We start from the raw sequence: 19,411 nt of genomic DNA, 5'->3' as shown, positions 1-19,411 counted from the left end.
TTGTATGCTAGTACAGTCGTACCTCGAGATACGAAAGGCTCAACTTACGAAAAATCCAAGTTATGAAAGCCAATGCGAAAATTTTACTGCTCTACATACGAAAAGTTTTCAAGATACGAAAGGTTTCTGAAAGTCCGAGATTCGCCCGATAACAATTTTGAAACTCGCGCCGCACGCCGCCATCTTAGTGCTAGTAGACTCACCACCATCCTCCTGCTCTCCCATTGGTTCCTGATGCTAGCCAGCCATGAGATCCTTCTCTTTGATTGGACAGCATCCCTCCCATCATGCATCTTCTATACGTACGCGCTGGCGTCCCTTAGCTCGGCCACTCCGCACCCGAAACTTTACCGTACGCAATCAGCATTCGTTCGCTCCAACGATTTCGTTTAGTAACGTAAATTCGTTAGTGATTTCGTTGCAGTACATATTATCGTTGTGCGAAGACTGTATTATTACGTATTTGTGTAACTTTACGTAAATTAACGTAGTCATGGGTCCCAAGAAAGTTGAAATTCACGGAAAGAAGCGCATGCTGTCTCTGGAGACAAAGATGGAGATCATAAAGAAGTACGAAGCTGGTATGCGATTGTGTGAGATCGCAAAGGAATACGGCCGTAATCCGTCGACAATAGGCACCATCCTTAAACAGAAGGATGCCATCAAAGCAACTACACCATCGAAGGGCATCACTATTTTGTCCAGCAAGAGGAGCCATGTGCACGACGAGATGGAACGGCTGCTCCTCATCTGGATAAAAGACAAAGAAATCGCTGGCGATACAGTAACGGAGACAGCAATCGCTCACAAGGCCAGTGCTATTTTCGGCGATTTGATTTGCGCAGGCGGAAGACGAGGGAGGGGAAGGGACTTTAACGCCAACCCCAGAGTTCAAGGCTTCGCATGGCTGGTTCGAGAAATTTTGTAAACGGACTGGCATCCATTCTGTGGTGCGTCATGGGGAAGGCTGCCAGCTCGGACACAAAGCGGCCGAAGCATTTAAGAAGACTTTCGACGAGATGATGACCAAGGAAGGCTACAGTTCTCAGCAAGTCTTCAATTGTGATGAGACTGGCCTTTTTTTTGGAAAAAAATGCCTCGTCGGACGTACATCACGGAGGAAGAGAAGAAGCTACCCGGGCATAAGCCTATGAAAGACAGGCTTACGCTCGCACTTTGTTCAAACGCCAGTGGGGATTGCAAGGTGAAGCCCCTACTGGTGTATCATTCTGAGACTCCTCGAGCCTTCAAGGCCCACAAGGTGCTGAAGGAGAAGCTTCCAGTGATGTGGAGGGCTAATGCAAAAGCCTGGGTAACGAGGCTTTTGTTCACGGAGTGGGTAAATCTGTGTTTCGGGCCGACTGTGAAGAGTTTTTTTTTGGAAGAGAAGCGCCTCCCCCTGAAATGTCTGCTGGTGTTGGACAATGTCCCTCCCCACCCTCCTGGCCTCGAGGAAGATATCCTAGCGGAGTATTCCTTCGTTAAGATTCTTTTTCTTCCGCCCAACACCACCCCTCTCCTCCAGCTCATGGACCAGCAAGTGATAGCAAACTTTAAGAAGCTGTACACGAAAAATCTTTTCAAGAGAGTTTCGACATCACCGATACCACAAACCTCACCTTGCGTCAATTTTGGAAGGAGCATTTCGACATCGTCATTTGCATCCGACTCATTGACCTAGCTTGGCAGGAGGTTTCGAGGCGAACCTTGAATTCCTCGTGGAGGAAACTCTGGCCTGATGCCGTATCCGCCAGAGACTTCGAGGGATTCAACGTGGGTGGGCGAAGCTGGTACTGCAGAGTCGGAAACAGTTGATGATCCCGAAACTGTTTTGGAACCAGATCTTGATGAGATCGTTGCACTCGGCAAGTCCATGGGGCTGGTCGTCGACGAAGACGACATCAACGACCTTCTCGAGGAGCACCAAGAGGAGCTTACGACGGATGACCTGAAGGAGTTGGAGGCCATGCAACTTAACGTCGTTCAAGAGTTCTCTAGCAGCGGCGAGGAAGAGGAGGAGGAGCCTATGACAACGACGCAGAAATTAAGGATATTCTAGGCGCTTTTCATAAAGTGCAATTGTTTATCGAAAAAAGACACCCGAAAAGGCTCACACAGGTCGTATGCTTGCGCAGTTCGATGACGTTTGCTTGAGTCGTTTCAGGAACATTGTGAGAAGTAGGCAGAAGCAATCTTCCTTGGATCGTTATTTTTTAAAGAGGCCTTCAGCATTAGCAGGAGTAAGCAAAAAGGAAGAACCAAGTGATAAAAAAAACAGAAAGTTGAAAGCAAAAAGGAAGAACCAAGTGATGAAAAACAGAACGTGTTGAAAGCGGTGATGAAGTTGAAAATTCTGTAAAAAAAAAAAAAAAAAAAAAAAAAAAAAAAAAAAAAAAAAGCCTACGTAAAAGTAAAAAAAAAAAAAAAAAAAAAAAAAAAACAAAAAAAAAAAAAAAAAAAAAAAGTTAAAAATAAAAAAAAAATAAAAATGTTTACGTAAATTTCTAGATTTTTGTAAGTTAAGTGTTCAGTTTTTGTTAAGGTGTTTCGTAAATTTTAGTTTTATGGTTTTCCTTAAATTTTTTGTGTTTTCATAAAGTTAAGTGTACGTACGTACGTACGTTATCTGCCGTTTGTCTTCATCCTCCTCTGCCGCCACTATCGGAGATAGCCTCACTCGAAGGTAGCTTCCACATTTTACGTTACAGTAATAATATTTCTTGGTACACAATATACCACTTTATTTACAGGTTTTCGATTTTTATTCTTAATTTAGGTATTGAATGGTCCAAATTGTTGTAGTATTTCATTGTTTTATAGGTCAATTTAGCTTTATTATGAAATTTAATGGGGTGTTTTTGGAGGGCTTGGAACGGATTAGCCATTTTACATGTAAAATTGTGTTCCAAGATACGAAAAACTCATAATACGAAGGCCGCCTCGGAACGGATTAATTTCGTATCTCGAGGTACCACTGTATATCATTGTGGTATAAAGAGGTGAATACCATCTGCCCCTTCCAGACCCAACCCCAGAGGATCTGACCAACCAAGTGGTTTTTCTTAAATGCCACCAACAGTCCTATTCCTCTGATATTGTAAGCCCTTACTCTGGTTGGGCACAAATCTTTGCTACGGTCCAGATGGTATGCCCTCATACATACCTCCCTAAGCCAGTACGAGCTTTACCATTATGTTATTTATCTTTTATCAGCGTGAAAACAGCAGTAAACTGTATTCTTTCAAGACCTGAAGCTTTGATTAAAATTCTTCTCTCTCAAATTTATCTACGGTTGTGTTGAATCGGATAAGCTTATATTTGTTACTGATGCACAATAACAGTCATTAGCAGCTCAAAAAGTGTTCTCAGCTTCAGCTACAACTTTGTTTAAATTTAATAGTATGTTTCCTTGCTGATCTTTGATCTATAGCGTACAAAATTATTACCTAAAAATATATCATTCCTATTATACATAACATCATTTATGACTGCGGTATTGTTTACTATTGTACGAGGGTTGAAATACAAGCCAAATGGATGTTGTTACTCAATTCAGTTGTACTTAGCGAAAACATTGTTTCTTGTTCAGTTGTTCATGGCTGTATACATTTACCAAATGAGTAAAACGTTAAAACAAAATTTTCATATTCTCTTTTGCTGTTTTTTTTACCTTATTTAACTAGAAGACGGGATAAAGTTAGGCTATTGTAATTTGGTCTGTCTCTCTTGCTGCCTGGTTGTACGTTGCTAGGGCTGCACCCGTTACGAGCGATTGTGGAATTTAAAAATATTTTCAAAATATTGTCGTATCAGTATTAATTGCTAAAAAAATGGAAAAATTTTGGATTATCGAAAGACGAATTATCATAACTCGAACACTACCTATACAAATATAAAAAGGTTACTGAATCTTTGTTTTCGGTAAATTTAAGTAAATATTTTCTAACAAATATGCTTAGAACTTGTTACTGATTTCATTTCTTTATCTGTTTAGATATTGTTTGAGCTGTATAATACTTTTACAAAATAAAATAAAATTATTTATTAGAAAAAACATACCGTATATTTCCGCGTATAAGATGACCTTTAAATCCTAAAATTCGCCTCTACAAATTGGGGGTTGTCTTATACTGCAATCTCAAGATCAAACCTCGAATTCCAAGATGTGTATAGTTGGCTATAGTAGATTAGCATCAGCCATGCATTTGATGCCTAGGCTAGTCCCCTACAATGCTCCTGATTGGCTGTTGATAAGCCAATGACAGGGCTGGAAACTCCCAGTCTCTCTCGAGAGTTCACATGGGCAGGATGTGTTTCACCTCTCCTGAGGTACGTCTTTCAAACGTATCCCTCAGGAGAGGAGGAACACACATCCCGCCTATGTGAAATCTCAAGAGAGACTGAGTTTCTCCAGCACTGTCATTGGCTTATCAACAACCAATCAGGAGCATTGTAAGGGACAGGCCTAGACATCAAATGCACGGTTGATGTGAATCTACTATAGCTTTGGCCTTGGTGTTATAGCCTAACCACCAACATTCATGAAGATTCACTGCTATTTCATAAAGTGATAATAAAGGTAAGAAAACCATTTTTATTTTATATATTTTTGGCATATCTTCATAACAAATAGCCTCTATTTGAGGAATAATTCAAAATCAATGAAATGCGATTCTAGCTGAGAAAATACAAACATCGAGTTGCAGTAGTTCACAGCAACCTTCATCTTTCGGTAACCTTTTAGAAATTTCAATGGTGGTGTAATTACAGTAGTAATAACATTTAGGATAACATAATATTGATTTTTCATTAAAATTTCTTATACATATTACAAGATTGGTCACATGTGCCATCATCACAGGGATTCCAGTCTGGTTCTGGTGAATCGACTTCGGCTTCGTCGTCGATATAAAAAAAATCATAATTTTTAAAATTATTTTGTCACTTTCTATCTTCACATTCCCCCATGCTTATAAAACAAAACACAGCAAACATCAAGTGAGGCAGCACGTACAGCTGTTTTCAAATGTTTCGAGCAATTCAGTCATATGAACGATAATTGTGTAATTGTTCATTATTGTATTATTATCAGTAGCGGTTGTTTGAGAATGGTGATGAAACGTAAACAATACAATGGTTTCCCTTTACTGCGAGCTTCTGTATGAAAAACATATAGACTCTGCTTTGTTAAACCCAACTTTGATCACTTATGAAAGGAATGTATGTATCTCTGAATAAAGTTCCATTCAGCAACTAAAGACTGATGATAACGGTAAAACACGATCAGCTGAGACTGTAAACAAACCTAAAATGGCAATTTGTCAAAAATTGCATTTTCCTAACTATACAAACCTGAGGTCCTTTAACAATAGGAAGTAGCTAGCGGCAGCTGGAAACGGTCGTAAGCTTCGAACAAGAGGAGGAACGGTAGTTAACTGCTTGTCCGACAATGCGCGCGCCCGCGCGCCTGAGAGGTGAAGAATCACTTTTGATTTAGGCCCATGCAAAAAAATGCAGAGTGAGGGGTGGCATGAGGTGGGACTATATGTAAAGGACCTCAGGTTTGTATAGTTAGGAAAAATGCAATTTTCGACAAACAAATTTGCCATTTGTTCCGACACGAATACAAACCCTCGGTCCTTTAACAATAGGAAGACTCACTTCTTGGTGGGAGGAATCTGAGTCTTTTTGGTGAACAGACTGGTGTTCGTCCAACCTTGGAATGCCTCCCTGGTCGTAAGAGCGAGGGAGGGGTCCAAGCCTCTGTCCGATTGATCGGGGTGTGCACCGCAGGATCAATGGTCAGACCTCTGAGCCAAGTACTAAGAGAGAGGCAAGCGTATCTCTTCGTACCAGCAAGCAAGAACTTGTTCCTGTTTGCAAGAGGCAACATAAAGTATGGGTTTGTCTCAAGCTGGCATCCACTTCCTCCCCCTTGTTGGAGGAAGTAGTGGATATATGCTCCTATCCCTAGTGAAAGGGATAGGATGGGGCTCTGTTGAGTAGCTCACCTGCATCTCGTCCTTATCCAGCAGGGTGACGACCGTGTCCCTCTACCCACAGGTAGAGGGGAAGAAAAAGATGGGAAGAGGAGCCAGTCACACTCTCATTCACTCATCCATTCTTACAGTCACACCAGGACTTGATGCTGTTCAGCCTGCGAGGGTCTGGTTCCCTACACAACGTATTGAGCAGCCACCAAGGGTCCCAAGGAAAAAGATCCAAGGACCTGCGGGCAATATCCCGAAGGTAGAAGGAGGTGCATGTGGTCTGGTTGGACCAGACCCCTGCCTTCAGTACTTGCGCCACGGAGAAGTTTTTTGCGGACAAAGCAGCATCTCCTTCGCATCGAAGGCGGTGAAGTCCATTAGGGAGGGGATTGTGAAGGACTCGATCCGATCGTCAGGGACCGAAGGGTTCTGAGTCTTCACTACGAAGTTTCGGTACGAAATCGAGCGTCACGGATCCCCATCCCCTGGATGCTTGACTTCACAGGAAAAGTCATGCAGTTCCCTCAGAGGAAAAGAAGGGAATAGTCGCATGACCTATCCTCCTCTCGACTTGCGGTGATGTCCAGTACCCATACTGGTCTGTCCGTCTGCAACGAAGAGTCTCGCATCCTCCTATCCCCATGCAGCAAAGTTCTCGGTAGTGGATAGGACACCGACACTCCATGGTGGGTGTCAATGGTATGGGTACTGTGACAAGCTATTAAGACGAAGTAATGATTGCTCTGTAACAACCGAACTAAGTCCATAGCGTAGTTCGTAATTAACTCGGGCGCTCTGACAGCTGCTGACTGACTAGTTCCGTATCGGAAGTGAGGCAAGTTGTCCAAGCATCCGAGTAAGTCACGTGACCTTCGCCTTTTAAAGGGTTATGCCGAGAGACCAAACAAATAATGTATTTGTTTGTCACCAATGCCGGACGGCGAGGTGATGATTCTCTTAAGGCATATGCTCAAAAGGCGAAAGTCAATTGCCGTCTAGAGACCTAGGTCCCTGAAGGCAAGACACTCTCATAGTAGTTGAATCTCAGCTACGGAGAAACAACACTATGCGACGTTGAAGATGAAGGTAGGCAATGAATGCAACCTACGTCTTCCAGCTGAATCGAGAGAAGGAATCTCAAGATTCTGAACCTGTGCTTACAAATGACTGAAAACGCTAACCGCTATTTCATTGCTGTCCGGTGAGAAGTCGTAGTTGCAATGAAAGCGGGGCGTTCTTCAGTAATGAAAACACAGGGGAGAGCCGCCTGAAGAACTGCTTCTCATGGGCTGAACGTTTGGAAGTAGAGCTGGCAGGTGTGGGAGTAGGCGATGTCTTTCAATACATCTGCTAATCCGGGGTGAACAATGAACAATTGCACACCTCCGAATACGAGATATTTTGAGGACAAACTCAGATTCCGCAAAAATCATTCGCATTATCGCAGTGCGATGCAGCAAGAGACTATTACAGAATTCTGTTACCGTGCGGTAAACAGAAAGATGAAAGTCGAAGAGATATCTCTGTTGTAAATTCTCGCAATACTGAAGGCGATGAATTCGAGCGTCACAGCAGTAGATGGTCATTCATGTATGCGAGAATCCCCGTTAATCAGAGACTTAAGTCCGTGATTGTTGGGCAGAGATACGGTTGGTATTCAATCAAAGCAGGGGAGAAAGACATAACCAACTGTGCATCTCGAAGCGGCAGCTGGTACTGAGTTGCCTCGGGCAATTCAATACGCAGTAGCTGTCGCTGACTAGTCATCCTGAGTTCCCAAGTAATCCATTCCACGAAGGAATGCGTTCGGCTAGAACCACTGAGCATAAAAAGATATGCTCGAGCAATTATATTTAGGCAAAACGAATTTCGGTAAATACAAAAGCTGAAATGGTGTTGTCGTGACAAAACCATAAGTGTATAAAATTGAAACTGGAAACTCCTGGGAGGTTGCAGGTAACCCCGAGTTGCAGTTCAATTAGAATTCTCTTCGTCTAAGTCGCAATCCGTAGAGTAACTAGGATATGCGCCTACCCCTCGGACAATTCAACTGCTTAGCAGAATCATGTCGCGAGGTTAATATACGTAGTATATTTGTAGGATTCTGAACAACGATCTCCATCCTAAATTCTTTTCCTTCAAGAAAACAAAATAAGGATTGGAGATCGACCACCTTCGATCTCTATCAAAGAGAGTGAAGGAGAAGTCTTCCTTGAAGGAAACCTTCAATGGTGAACAGAATACCGAAGACGATAGTTCAAGCCAAACTGGATGTTCCCAGTCCGTTCTCTCTATTCCAGGGTTGGTCCGCCTACTGTGAGATATCTTCCTTCGGCGGCAGTCTTCTTCCAACGCTAAGAATTCCAGGAATTCGAGCATTCGGCGAGATCCCCGATTATCGTGGTAACAATTATCGGGAATACTCGTCTAACTCCCTTTGCCTGTGTGTGCTAGAAATTCCGCAGAATTCTAAGCACCCAGCGAAACCCCCACTGGATTCGTTAAATCGAATATCGATTGGTAGTTCTCACGATTCCCGTAGAAATCGGAGATGTGGCAGGGTGGTCCCCTCCTCCACGACTGGGGTTATGTCAGGTAGGACCGAAGGTCCCCCTGGTGGAGCAGTCCCCAATCGTGGGATCCTACAGAGAAGTCTCTGTAGGATCCTACCCCTTTACCTCGTAGCCGTATGGAGAGAGGGAATGGGGGAGGAAATGGATATTGCTCGCCTTTCCAGCGGAACTAGCATTTGGAGACAAGAGTAGGAGCAGCCATCACCTTGCAGCAATGGCCTTCCTCCCCCCCCCCTCGAGGAGGGTTACGAACTCGTACTGTAGGTAAGCATCTGCCACCACTGATAAAGTCGTCTGGGTGGGGCTGATCAACACCTGACAGGAGAGCCAAAACCGTCCTCTGACTCATTCCAGTCCTCGTCGAGATTGAAACCTCTCAGGAGGACCGACGAGTGGGGGAAAAAGAGCTGCAATACTCCGAAAAAACGCCGCTGTCACGCAGAGGAGGTGGAAGAAATAGCTTGCCGATTGGCTAGACCTGAGCGAGCCTTCTCGTCCGGAGACGTGAGGCTCTACCTGGTTCAGAACCGAGTCCGAGAAGCTCTTATCGCGGCAAGCCCACCGTCAGTCTGGTTCCCTACTTTGGGCTCCACAACGACTTGAGCCGTTGACGTGGCTCTTCTGTGGGAGCGGCGATGATTTGCAGAGGTCGTTGTGCTGACGAATCAGCGCAATAACCTCGGTCAAGCTCCTCTGGATCTCGGAAGTCACAGCATCTTGGCGGAGTGAGACCGTCAAGCCCCTCGAACAAGAGCATATTCTGAGAACCTCCCCTTCAGGAGGGGGAACAGCTACAGAACCCTCTCGATCTCCTCCTGCCACTTGCGCATACGTCCCTGGTCGGTCCAAAGATCGTACCTGGTACTTACGGCAGTCGTGACGGATCGTGCGGGGCATGCCCCTCACGATCACCCCGCTGTGCCTCGCTCTTCCTGGTGCAAACCGAGGAAGTTGCAGGCACGGGAGAGGAAGACATGACACTCCTCTTTCGCTCGTTGGCAGAACCAGCGGGCTTGGAGGGCTGCAGGCGATCGCCAACTTGCAGGCCTAGCCGGCTGGACCAAGAACAGCGGCCCCGATCTCGTGTGCAAGGAGCTGCTGCTGGTCCCCCTATCCGTCCGGTCCCTGTGGGAGCGGCGGTCAGGAGACCTGCAGAGACCACTGTTGCGGTGAGACCGGTGGGTGGCCTCACGGCGCGTCATACCGCTGGTACCAGCCGAGGCTGACACCAACAATCGGGAGGGGGGAACCTCTTCCCAGCCTCAGCCCGTGGCTGGTCAGAGACAGTCACATCTACCAGGGTTACCAGCTGGTCGCTGCGAGAGCGGCCGCTGGCCTGGCAAGAGTCACATGAGCGGCTCTCACCAGCTTCTGCTCCGTGCCGCGGTCCTGGCGCCGAGCGAACTCTGGCGCCAAAATTTTGCTATAGTACTCTCTCCCGCGGGAGATCGTATACTCGGAACGTCTCGCGAATGAGAGACCGAGCCGGAACCTGGCGTAGCGGCAGCGCCGCAAACACCAGGTGAGGAAGTACCGGTGGTAGTCGGTACGCCTCTGGTCCCAGTCTTCTTCCTTGCGGAGTGGGAGACGGGCCCTGTTCCCTAAATAGCAGGAGGACCGGCAGAAGAACCCCCCCGTCCTACGGGAGTGGAACGAGCCCTTAGAAGTTCCCGAAGGAGCCTTCTTAGGGGGGAAACCCGGGTTACCAGCTGGTCGCTGCGAGAGCGGCCGCTGGCCTGGCGGAGTCAACCTGAGCGGCTCTCACCAGCCTTCTGCTCCATGCCGCGGTCTTGGCGCCGAGCGAACTCTGGCGCCGAAACTTTGGCTGCACTGTCTCCCGAGGGAGGAGCGTACATCGGGATCTCTCGCGAACGAGAGACCGAGCAGGAACCTGGCGTAGCGGCATCGCCGCTAGCACCAGGCAAGGAAGTACCAGTGCTAAACCGGTACTTCCTCTGGTCCCCGTCTATCTCTTCCTTACGGAAGGGGAGACGGGCCCCGCTCACCGAAGGAGCAGGAGGACCAGCAGAAGGACCCCCCCTTCCACCGGGTGGGTGGGACGGGCCCCTAGAAGTTCCCGAAGGAGACTCTTAGGGGGGGAGGCAGCCTTCTTCTTCTTCGGCTTATGGGCCTTATGAACGTCGAAGGAAGAAAAGCAGCAAGCTGGAAGATGCAGCAGCAGACGATGAAGACGAAGATGACACCTTCCTCTTCTTCTTCTCTTCCTCGTCAGCTCACACAGTACAGTCGTCAGGTCCTCCATCCAGGCCAGGAGCCGGGGCTATTGCCGAAGCAACAAGGCCCGACTGCACCTGTCCAGAAGGACCTGGGACTGGGGAAGACATACCGTGGGCAGGACCAGCATGGACAGGCGCGGCGAGGAACCAGGAGCGACAGTACAGCAACCAGCTCAGGAGCGGCAGGAACAGCGGCAGTGGTAGCACAGAAGGGAACCAAGCCAGCCAGCGGGAACCATATCAGCGGCAGGTACGGCAGGCCCGGCAGGCCCAGCCATCGCCTCATAGAATCATTGGCAGCCAGCGGGAACCTGGGTACTGGCGGCCGGTCCAGGGGGCAGCATAAGCGGCCGTGGAGGTAGTAGTGGAGACCGCTACATGGGTCACCGCCCCAGACCTCGCTAGACGCTGCAGCAGCCCGTGGATGCTAGGCACGCCCAGCCGCCGCAGTGGTCCATACGGATGTAGCACCTGCGGTAGCACAGACATATTAGTAAGAGGGGTTCCCTCACGCACGGGAGACATGCCCCACCCCCAAATGCAAGGAAGACCCCAAATACAAAATACAACTGAGGAAGCTGAGCTGGGGGGCAGGAAAGAAGACGAAGAATCGGATACCAAGGGAGTCGCGGGAGAGCTTTCCGACGATTTCCTGGCAGACCATTCGCTTCCCCTACCCGCGCACAGCAGTGAAAAGTAATATGAAAATAAAACAGAATACTGCACTTGCGATTCACTTCATAGAACTTAAAGGGGGAAGGATCAATTCCCGGGTAAGACGACGAAACTTGATCCATAATAATATGATGCTATCATAAAATATATAAGAAAATGAAACAGAATACTGCACTTGCGATTTCACTTTCACAGAAAATAAATCGTAAGGATCAATTCACGGGTAAGAGCGGAAATTGATCCAAAATTAAAATTGATGCAATTAAATAAATGAAAATGAAAAAGAAAAAGAATACTGCAATTGCGAATCCACTTTTATTGCATTCTATTCATACAAAATAAGAGGCTTGTGCTGAGCGCATTCACGCTCTCGGCAACGAACGCACAGGACAAAAATATAATGAAAAGAGTACTTACATTTTTCAATTACACACTTTCGCCCAAAATACATGACTCGGCGCGAGCGCGCCCGCCCTCGGCACCGAGACATAATTCAAGGGTATCAATTCATGAAAAGAGCGGAAACCGCCGCATCTACCGCGATAGCTCCATGTTGGCTCATAATTAAGTAATAAAAATGAAACAGTGTACTTACAGTTTCATTTTCAAGTCAAACAAACCATTAGTAGAAAACACAATATAAACAAAGCATAACGACGATGAAGCGGGCAGAGAGCGATGACGAACGCGTCCTTCACACCCTGTGGCCGAAAGCAAAAGTGATTCTTCACCTCTCAGGTGTGCGGGAGCGCGCACTGTCGGACAAGCAGTTAACTACCGTTCTCCCCTTGTTCGAAGCTTACGACCGTTCCAGCTGCCGCTAGCTACTTCCTATTGTTAAAGGACCGAGGGTTTGTATTCGTGTCGGAACAAATGCAAATGGCACATCATTGTTTTGTTCTTATAATTTAATACAATAATACATGTAATATGATTACAGTAAAATATGTTTTATTTAAATTATCCTTATTCTCAATGCAACTATTATTCGACTTTTGCAAGTGGATATGCCTCAGTGTAACAACCTGACCCGAGGAATCTCTCTCTCTCTCTCTCTCTCTCTCTCTCTCTCTCTCTCTCTCTCTCTTCTCTCTCTCTCTCTCTCTCTCTCTCTCTCATATAATGAAGTAAAGTCATATAAAGTAATATGTGAATATGTGCATGTTTTCAACCAAACCTCGTTAATTTACAATAAAAGGTTTCTCTGAATTATATCTCTTCTAACAAATAATGGCAATAAAGATATCAATAATGCTCAAATCAGCCGAGATTTTGAGAATGTAAACAATATCAAATGCAAATGATGTACATGACAATGTTTATATTCTGTAACACAGTAACGATATGATAATAGTAATACTGTTATTGGATACAACAAGCAAAACAACCTTTATGTAAGTCATCATTATTATTATTAGTATAAATTCATGAAAATTTGCCATGATTTTTGTCCTCGTCTTATCTAAAGTTCGTTTTATAACTAGGAAATATACGGTATATAAGTGGGTAAAATTTACAATTGTCTAGTAAAAGAGGCCCCACAAGGGGTTGTAAATAGTCATTTTCAACTTCTCATGGAAGGTAGGGGAAAAACCACTAAACCTTGGGTTGTGTGTGTGTGTGGAGGGGGGGGGGGGGGGGTTGGGGGGGGGTTGGGGGGGTTCTGGGTCTTTACCACAAACTCTGGGAGGAAAGTGAAGTCCACTGATGTCCATCCATGGATGTGGGTAATGTCGTATCAGAGGGCATTAATTTTCCCACCCTTTCTGTTGACACCAATAACAACAGGAAACCAGCTTTCAGCGTCAAGTCCCAGTCTGACGCCCTTCTGAATGGTTCATTGGGCGATTTCCTCAGGGAAGACAGGACTTTAGTGACACTCCATTCCGGGCTTTCAATTCCTGAGGGGAGCAACACTTTTTGAAATTTCTTACCATGTCTGACCACTCCCATGACGCTGAAAGCTATGACCCCATGTTTAATTAAATACTTGGGTGAGGGAAACCCTACAAGCTTTAACTGCATACACGGAAAAGGTACTTCTCTTGATGCAGAAAGAGAAAGAATTCTGCCATATCCCTCAAGACGCTTTGAGGGGAGATCCCTCCCAACTGCACCAACGAATAAACTCCTTCCATTTTCCCTAGTACCAACTAAGGGGAAGAGGGCCGAGGGGTCTGGCAATGACTGCAGCAACTTCTAAGGAGTTGCTAGCCTCCGCCTGTGAAGATGGAGGGAAGCCACTGTGTTCTTGCTTCAGCAGGGTGGGAGTGGAGGAAGTTGCCATGGTATGTCCACCAGCAGGTAGATGAGGTCTGCATACCATTCTGCAATGGGCGACTTTGGAGCTGCGAGTCATTCTCAGACCTTGGGCGCTGCCTCTCTAAACCACCGATACGAGGCTCCAAAGGGAGGACCGTCCCTGCTGCAATGTCTATCAGCATGTTCAGATACTTTAACCTCTGTTTGCGTGCAAGATCTGATTTCTCAAAGCTCATCACAAAACCCAAGTCATGACAAAAAACACCACACTGGTACTCCCGTAGACGTATTCAAGCAACCAAGCTCGAGTAGTGATAAAAAATGAACACTCATGTGAACCATTGGGGGAGCGGTTACAAGTACAAAACAAGTGCCTTGAACTAGAACACCATCCCCACCTCAAGAGTAAAGAGGAGATACTTGCAGGAACACCAATGTGCAAATGGATACTGTGAGTTTAAAACCTAGCCTAGGTTAATAGTTCACACATACATTTTGTATCTCATGTATGGTAATAAAATATGGTAACAACTGTTGAGAAAGATGCTGTATAAAAATACATTAATGGTCATAAAATTATGGTAGGTTCAGGATACGCATAGGTAGGCTACCTGCTTACTGAATTATGTCATGTATGCATTTTTCTAGTGTATTTATGAGTACATGTATTCTTTGTTACAAATATGGGGAAAAAAGGTAGATAATTACCTTTTGCATAAAGTTTACAGTTTAAAGTGTGATGGTTGTTTTTTGTTTAAAAATATACATAGCTTTTACAGTTATGTAGTATTCACAAGATTAGGTACAGCATTGTCCTTGAACACCCAGAAAGTTTTAACTTGCCATTATCCAGATTTCAGCATTATTTGATGGGCCCTTGGCTCTATTAATCTGGATAACTATAGGAATACTGTATATACATATATGCACATATGTAAAGTTACAAAATTGCAAAGCAGTAATAATCACTGATAAAGACAAAACAAATATTTTACTTGTAAATAATTAGTAAGGACTTTTAAAAAATAAAAACATCACCTTTCATGTAAAACTGAAAGCTGCAAGTAACCTTTCATGTGTATCACAGAAACTGCCTGAAATATTATTTACCTGATATAAAATTTCAGCTGGTGTTTGTGGAATGTCAACTTCAGGCTTGGACATTGGGTTTCTTGTTCTTTCTTCTTCTTGCCTTATTTGCACCTCACACAATGAAACATATACATGCTGCAAGGAAAAAAGTTAAGCCAATATCTCTATAATACAAAGTTAAGCTAGCAACTAACACTTACTGATTAATGACACTGCATGATATATACCACATATACTCGCATATCTTGCGACTTTTGAAGACCTAATTTTGGAGCTAATTTTAAGGGGGTCACATCATACATGAGATATAAACATTAGCGCATGTAAATCACATTACTAGTATCATTTTGATAAAATACAAATATAATGAATATGCATCTTTTCCTTGGATCTTTTAAAAAAGTTATGCTTTACTTCACTGCATCCAATAATATTGCATGTATTTTCATATAACTTTTGTTGTATTATAAAATAACAAAAATAGCAATCAATGTTTTGGTTTGGAAATCAGCTGAGGACGATTGCGAGGTAAGTTTATTATGCTGCATTGAAGTCAAATAAGAACGATTTTCTTGCTTCTAGTTAACGCAAATGAATCTCAAGATACTCTAGGGATATGGGACAGGGTTATTTTACATTATACAAAGTGCTTTCAAGTTAAAATATCACTTGAATTCATATCGTTGTGAACAAATCTTATTTTTTTCGTTAGTAGATGGCCCTGAGGGCATGTTTATTGAGTAAAAAAATCAACAGATTCCGTTCGATATTTCACTTGATTTCATCATAATACTACGAGCTTTACATATTTATCTTTTATTGGAGTGAACACAGTAAAATGTGTTCTTTCATGCCAAATAATTTTGATAAAAACATATTTCTCTCAAATTTTGTTTACGGTCGAGTTTGATGGTGCTATACCGAAGTTTCCATGTTGCCAATGCATGTGATAATAGTTGTTAGTAGAAGAACATTCTTTCCTCAGCTTCAGCTACAACTAGCAGCTTAAATTTAGCAGTATATGCCCTTACTGATCTTTTCTCCATGGAAAATAAGGATAGTCATGTAAAAATATATCGGTCCTATTCTTTTTAACGTCATTTGTGACATAACTATGGTAATTTTTTACTATCGTACGATGGTTGAAATACAAGCAAGCCGCTGTAGTTATCGGATTTGGTTTATAGCAAATCAGATGTTTCTGGCTGTATGCGTTTACACAACAAAGTACATTACTGATGATACTTTTAACTTCTCTTGTACTTTTTTTTACTTAACTAGAAGATGGGATAGATAAAGAGATGAAGGAAAAGAAGTTAGCCAGACTAGAAATTGGTTAGATAAACAGGAGGAAAAGAAGTTAGCCTATTGTAATTTTGTCTCAAAAAATGAACTTGCATGTTACATGAGATACATGATCAAATCATTGTTTTAAGGTGATAATTTGGGGGTCGCATGATATGCGAGATCGCGTATTACACTAGTATATACAGTATATAAAAAAGTTACTACTAGTCAATCCATTTCCAATGTCCAGTGTGCTTTAATGTGGTGAGCATTCTTTACATTTTCTTAAGTCTGATAGCCAAATCTTTTAGGCGATCCTGGTACTTAGCAATTACGTTAATAAGCCTTTGTATAAGATTAAAAGAAACTGTGATGGAACAGGGCTATTGTTTTTGAAACAATAGGTCTTGGTATAATAAAATATATACCCATTGCTTTGTTATAAAATAGTCAGATACTATTACCTTGGAGAGAACTTTGACTCCCTCATGAATTGGTTGAGGCAATCCTGCTAAAAATGCATGATAATAGTTGTTAGTAGAAGAACATTCTTTCCTCAGCTTCAGCTACAACTAGCAGCTTAAATTTAGCAGTATATGCCCTTACTGATCTTTTCTCCATGGAAAATAAGGATAGTCATGTAAAATATATTGGTCCTATTCTTTTTAACGTCATTTGTGACATAACTATGGTAATTTTTTACTATCGTACGATGGTTGAAATACAAGCAAGCCGCTGTAGTTATCGGATTTGGTTTATAGCAAATCAGATGTTTCTGGCTGGTATGCGTTTTACACAACAAGTATAACATTAACTGATGATACTTTTAATTTAACTTTCTCTTGTACTTTTTTTAACTTAACTAGAAGATGGGATAGATAAAGAGATGAAGGAAAAGAAAGTTAGCCAGACTAGAAAATTGGATAGATAAACAGGAGGAAAAGAAGTTAGCCTATTGTAATTTTGTCTCAAAAAATGAACTTGCATGTTACTGAGGATATAACATGATCAAATCATTGTTTTAAGGTGATAATTTGGGGGGTCGCATGATGTGCGAAGATCTGCGTATTACACGAGTATAACAGTTATAAGAAAAAGTTACTACTAGTCAATCCATTTCCAATGTCCAGTGTGCTTTAGTGTGGTGAGCATTCTTTACATTTTCTTAAGTCTGATAGCCAAATCTTTTAGGCAATCCTGGTAACTTAGCAATTACGTTAATAAGCCTGTATAAGATTAAAAGAAACTGTGATGGAACAGGCTATTGTTTTGAACAATAGGTCTTGGTATAATAAAATATATACCCATTGCTTTGTTATAAAATAGTCAGATACTATTACCTTGGAGAGAACTTTGACTCCCTCATGAATTGGTTGAGGCAATCCTGCTAAAGATGTTCTATCTCCTTGTAGTTGAAATCCCACAAACTTTACACGAGTAGAATCTAAAAATGAGTCTATATCTTTTTGTCTAACCTTTTGGAGTCCATGGGAGACCTGAAAAATTATCAAAATTTTAACACAACACAGTTGAGATACAATACACATTGCAAACAAGGCTCCGTATAGGACACACAAGATTCTCACATGGTCACTTGATGTCAACACCACATGCTGACCCAATGAAGTGTAACAGATGTCAAACACCCTGACAGTGGAGCATTTGCTTGTTGAGTGCCCAAATTGGACCAAGCCAAAGATCTATTTATCTACGGAATTCAGAATGAAAAGTATTCTTGCTGAAAGCAGGGATTTTTCAATAATAATATCATAAATTTTTTAAATAAGACAGGCTTCTCAAATAAAGTCTAAATTTTTTTTTACCCCAACTCAGGATTGATCCCTGAGAACCAGCCCAAGAAAAGTCTACTTGAGACTCAGAGGTCTGGAAAACAACCCCTATTAATAACAAGATAAGACAATTAAACCCATAAAATCATTATAATGCCATAACAAAGTTTTCACAATAATATGAAAAACTTTTATCATTGATTCTTATTCATATTCTTTAAAATCAAAAAACCTATTCAGACAAAACATTTACTTATATAGACATGCACCCTGACCAGGATTCACATCTGCCCCTCTGGTTTACATACAATAGTAACAATTGATTTCAACCATTTGACTAATAGTCAATTTGCACATTATATATTTATTAGAGAGGACCTCCCATATTCCATTTTGCAAGATTCATGGACTCCCGTATTTGCAGATTTCTCTATGGACCATATATACTGTATTCACTGTATTTTTCTATGAGAAATAGAAATTTGTTTCTGGTGATTAGAAATTAATTTCTCGATATATTGTGGTTTGGTTTGTTTGTTTTTTATGGTATTTTTACATTACATGGAACCAGTGGTTATTCAGATTTCTCTATGGACCATATATACTGTATTCACTGTATTTTTCTATGAGAAATAGAAATTTGGTTTCTGGTGATTACGTTACATGGAACCAGTGTTATTCAGATTTCTCTATGGACCATATATGAGGGCCTCAGAACCAGAGAGTCGTATATGCCACTTTTTAAAAAATGAGTAAATTGGCCTCAAAGTTTATCATTCATTACTCTGCTTCTAAGAAAGATATCGATTTAAACTTAGTTTCATATGAAGCTATACTCTTTATAAGTTTTTTGTGAAAATTTGAAAAAAATTGTTGGGTGCGCTTGCGCGCTAGCATTCAAAATGTCTGCCAAACTCACATTTTTTTTAATATTTGAGTCATAACAAGCACTTAAACCATAATTGAATGTGTTAAACGATAATAAAGTGTTATCAAATTGTTGTAATAATGATGATGATATTAATAAGAGTAATAGTAATAATACTGGTAATAATAATGATAATAATACTTTAATAATAATAATTGATAAGTAATAATAATGTGCTGAAAAGACGATACATTTTTGTGATAAGAAACGAGTATTGCTAATGATAATAATGATAATAATAATAGTGATAATAATAACAATGGGAATAATAATAATAATAATGATAATGATGATAATAATAGTAATAATAATAATGATGATAGTACAATAATATTAGTACTAATAATGACACTGATGATGATAACCTTTCATCATCATAATACATCGATACTTATAAATCAATCACAAGAAAATACTATAATAGAATAGTAATACTATTGTCATAATAATAATGATAATAATAATATAATGATAATAATAATAATGATAGAAATAATATTATGAATGGTTTTAATAATGATGTTGACGATGATAACCTTGAATCACTATGATGTTTAACCATCAATAATACACAATA

The 19,411-nt window shown here is 42.1% G+C and overlaps 1 protein-coding gene and 1 pseudogene across 1 annotated transcript in view; one reads left to right on the top strand and one right to left on the bottom strand.

The window, feature by feature from the left end:
• LOC135216038 (striatin-interacting protein 1 homolog) overlaps positions 1–19,411 on the top strand; it is a 313,064-nt gene that overhangs the window by 125,495 nt on the left and 168,158 nt on the right. The window lies entirely within an intron of this gene.
• Positions 1–19,411, bottom strand: part of LOC135216207 (striatin-interacting protein 1-like) — a 130,064-nt pseudogene that overhangs the window by 22,398 nt on the left and 88,255 nt on the right.

The sequence above is a fragment of the Macrobrachium nipponense genome, chromosome 6 (genome assembly GCF_015104395.2).
Source record: "Macrobrachium nipponense isolate FS-2020 chromosome 6, ASM1510439v2, whole genome shotgun sequence".
Classification (NCBI taxonomy): domain Eukaryota; kingdom Metazoa; phylum Arthropoda; class Malacostraca; order Decapoda; family Palaemonidae; genus Macrobrachium; species Macrobrachium nipponense.
Note: the sequence above shows the minus strand (reverse complement) of the source record. Positions and strands in the feature narration are given on the sequence as shown.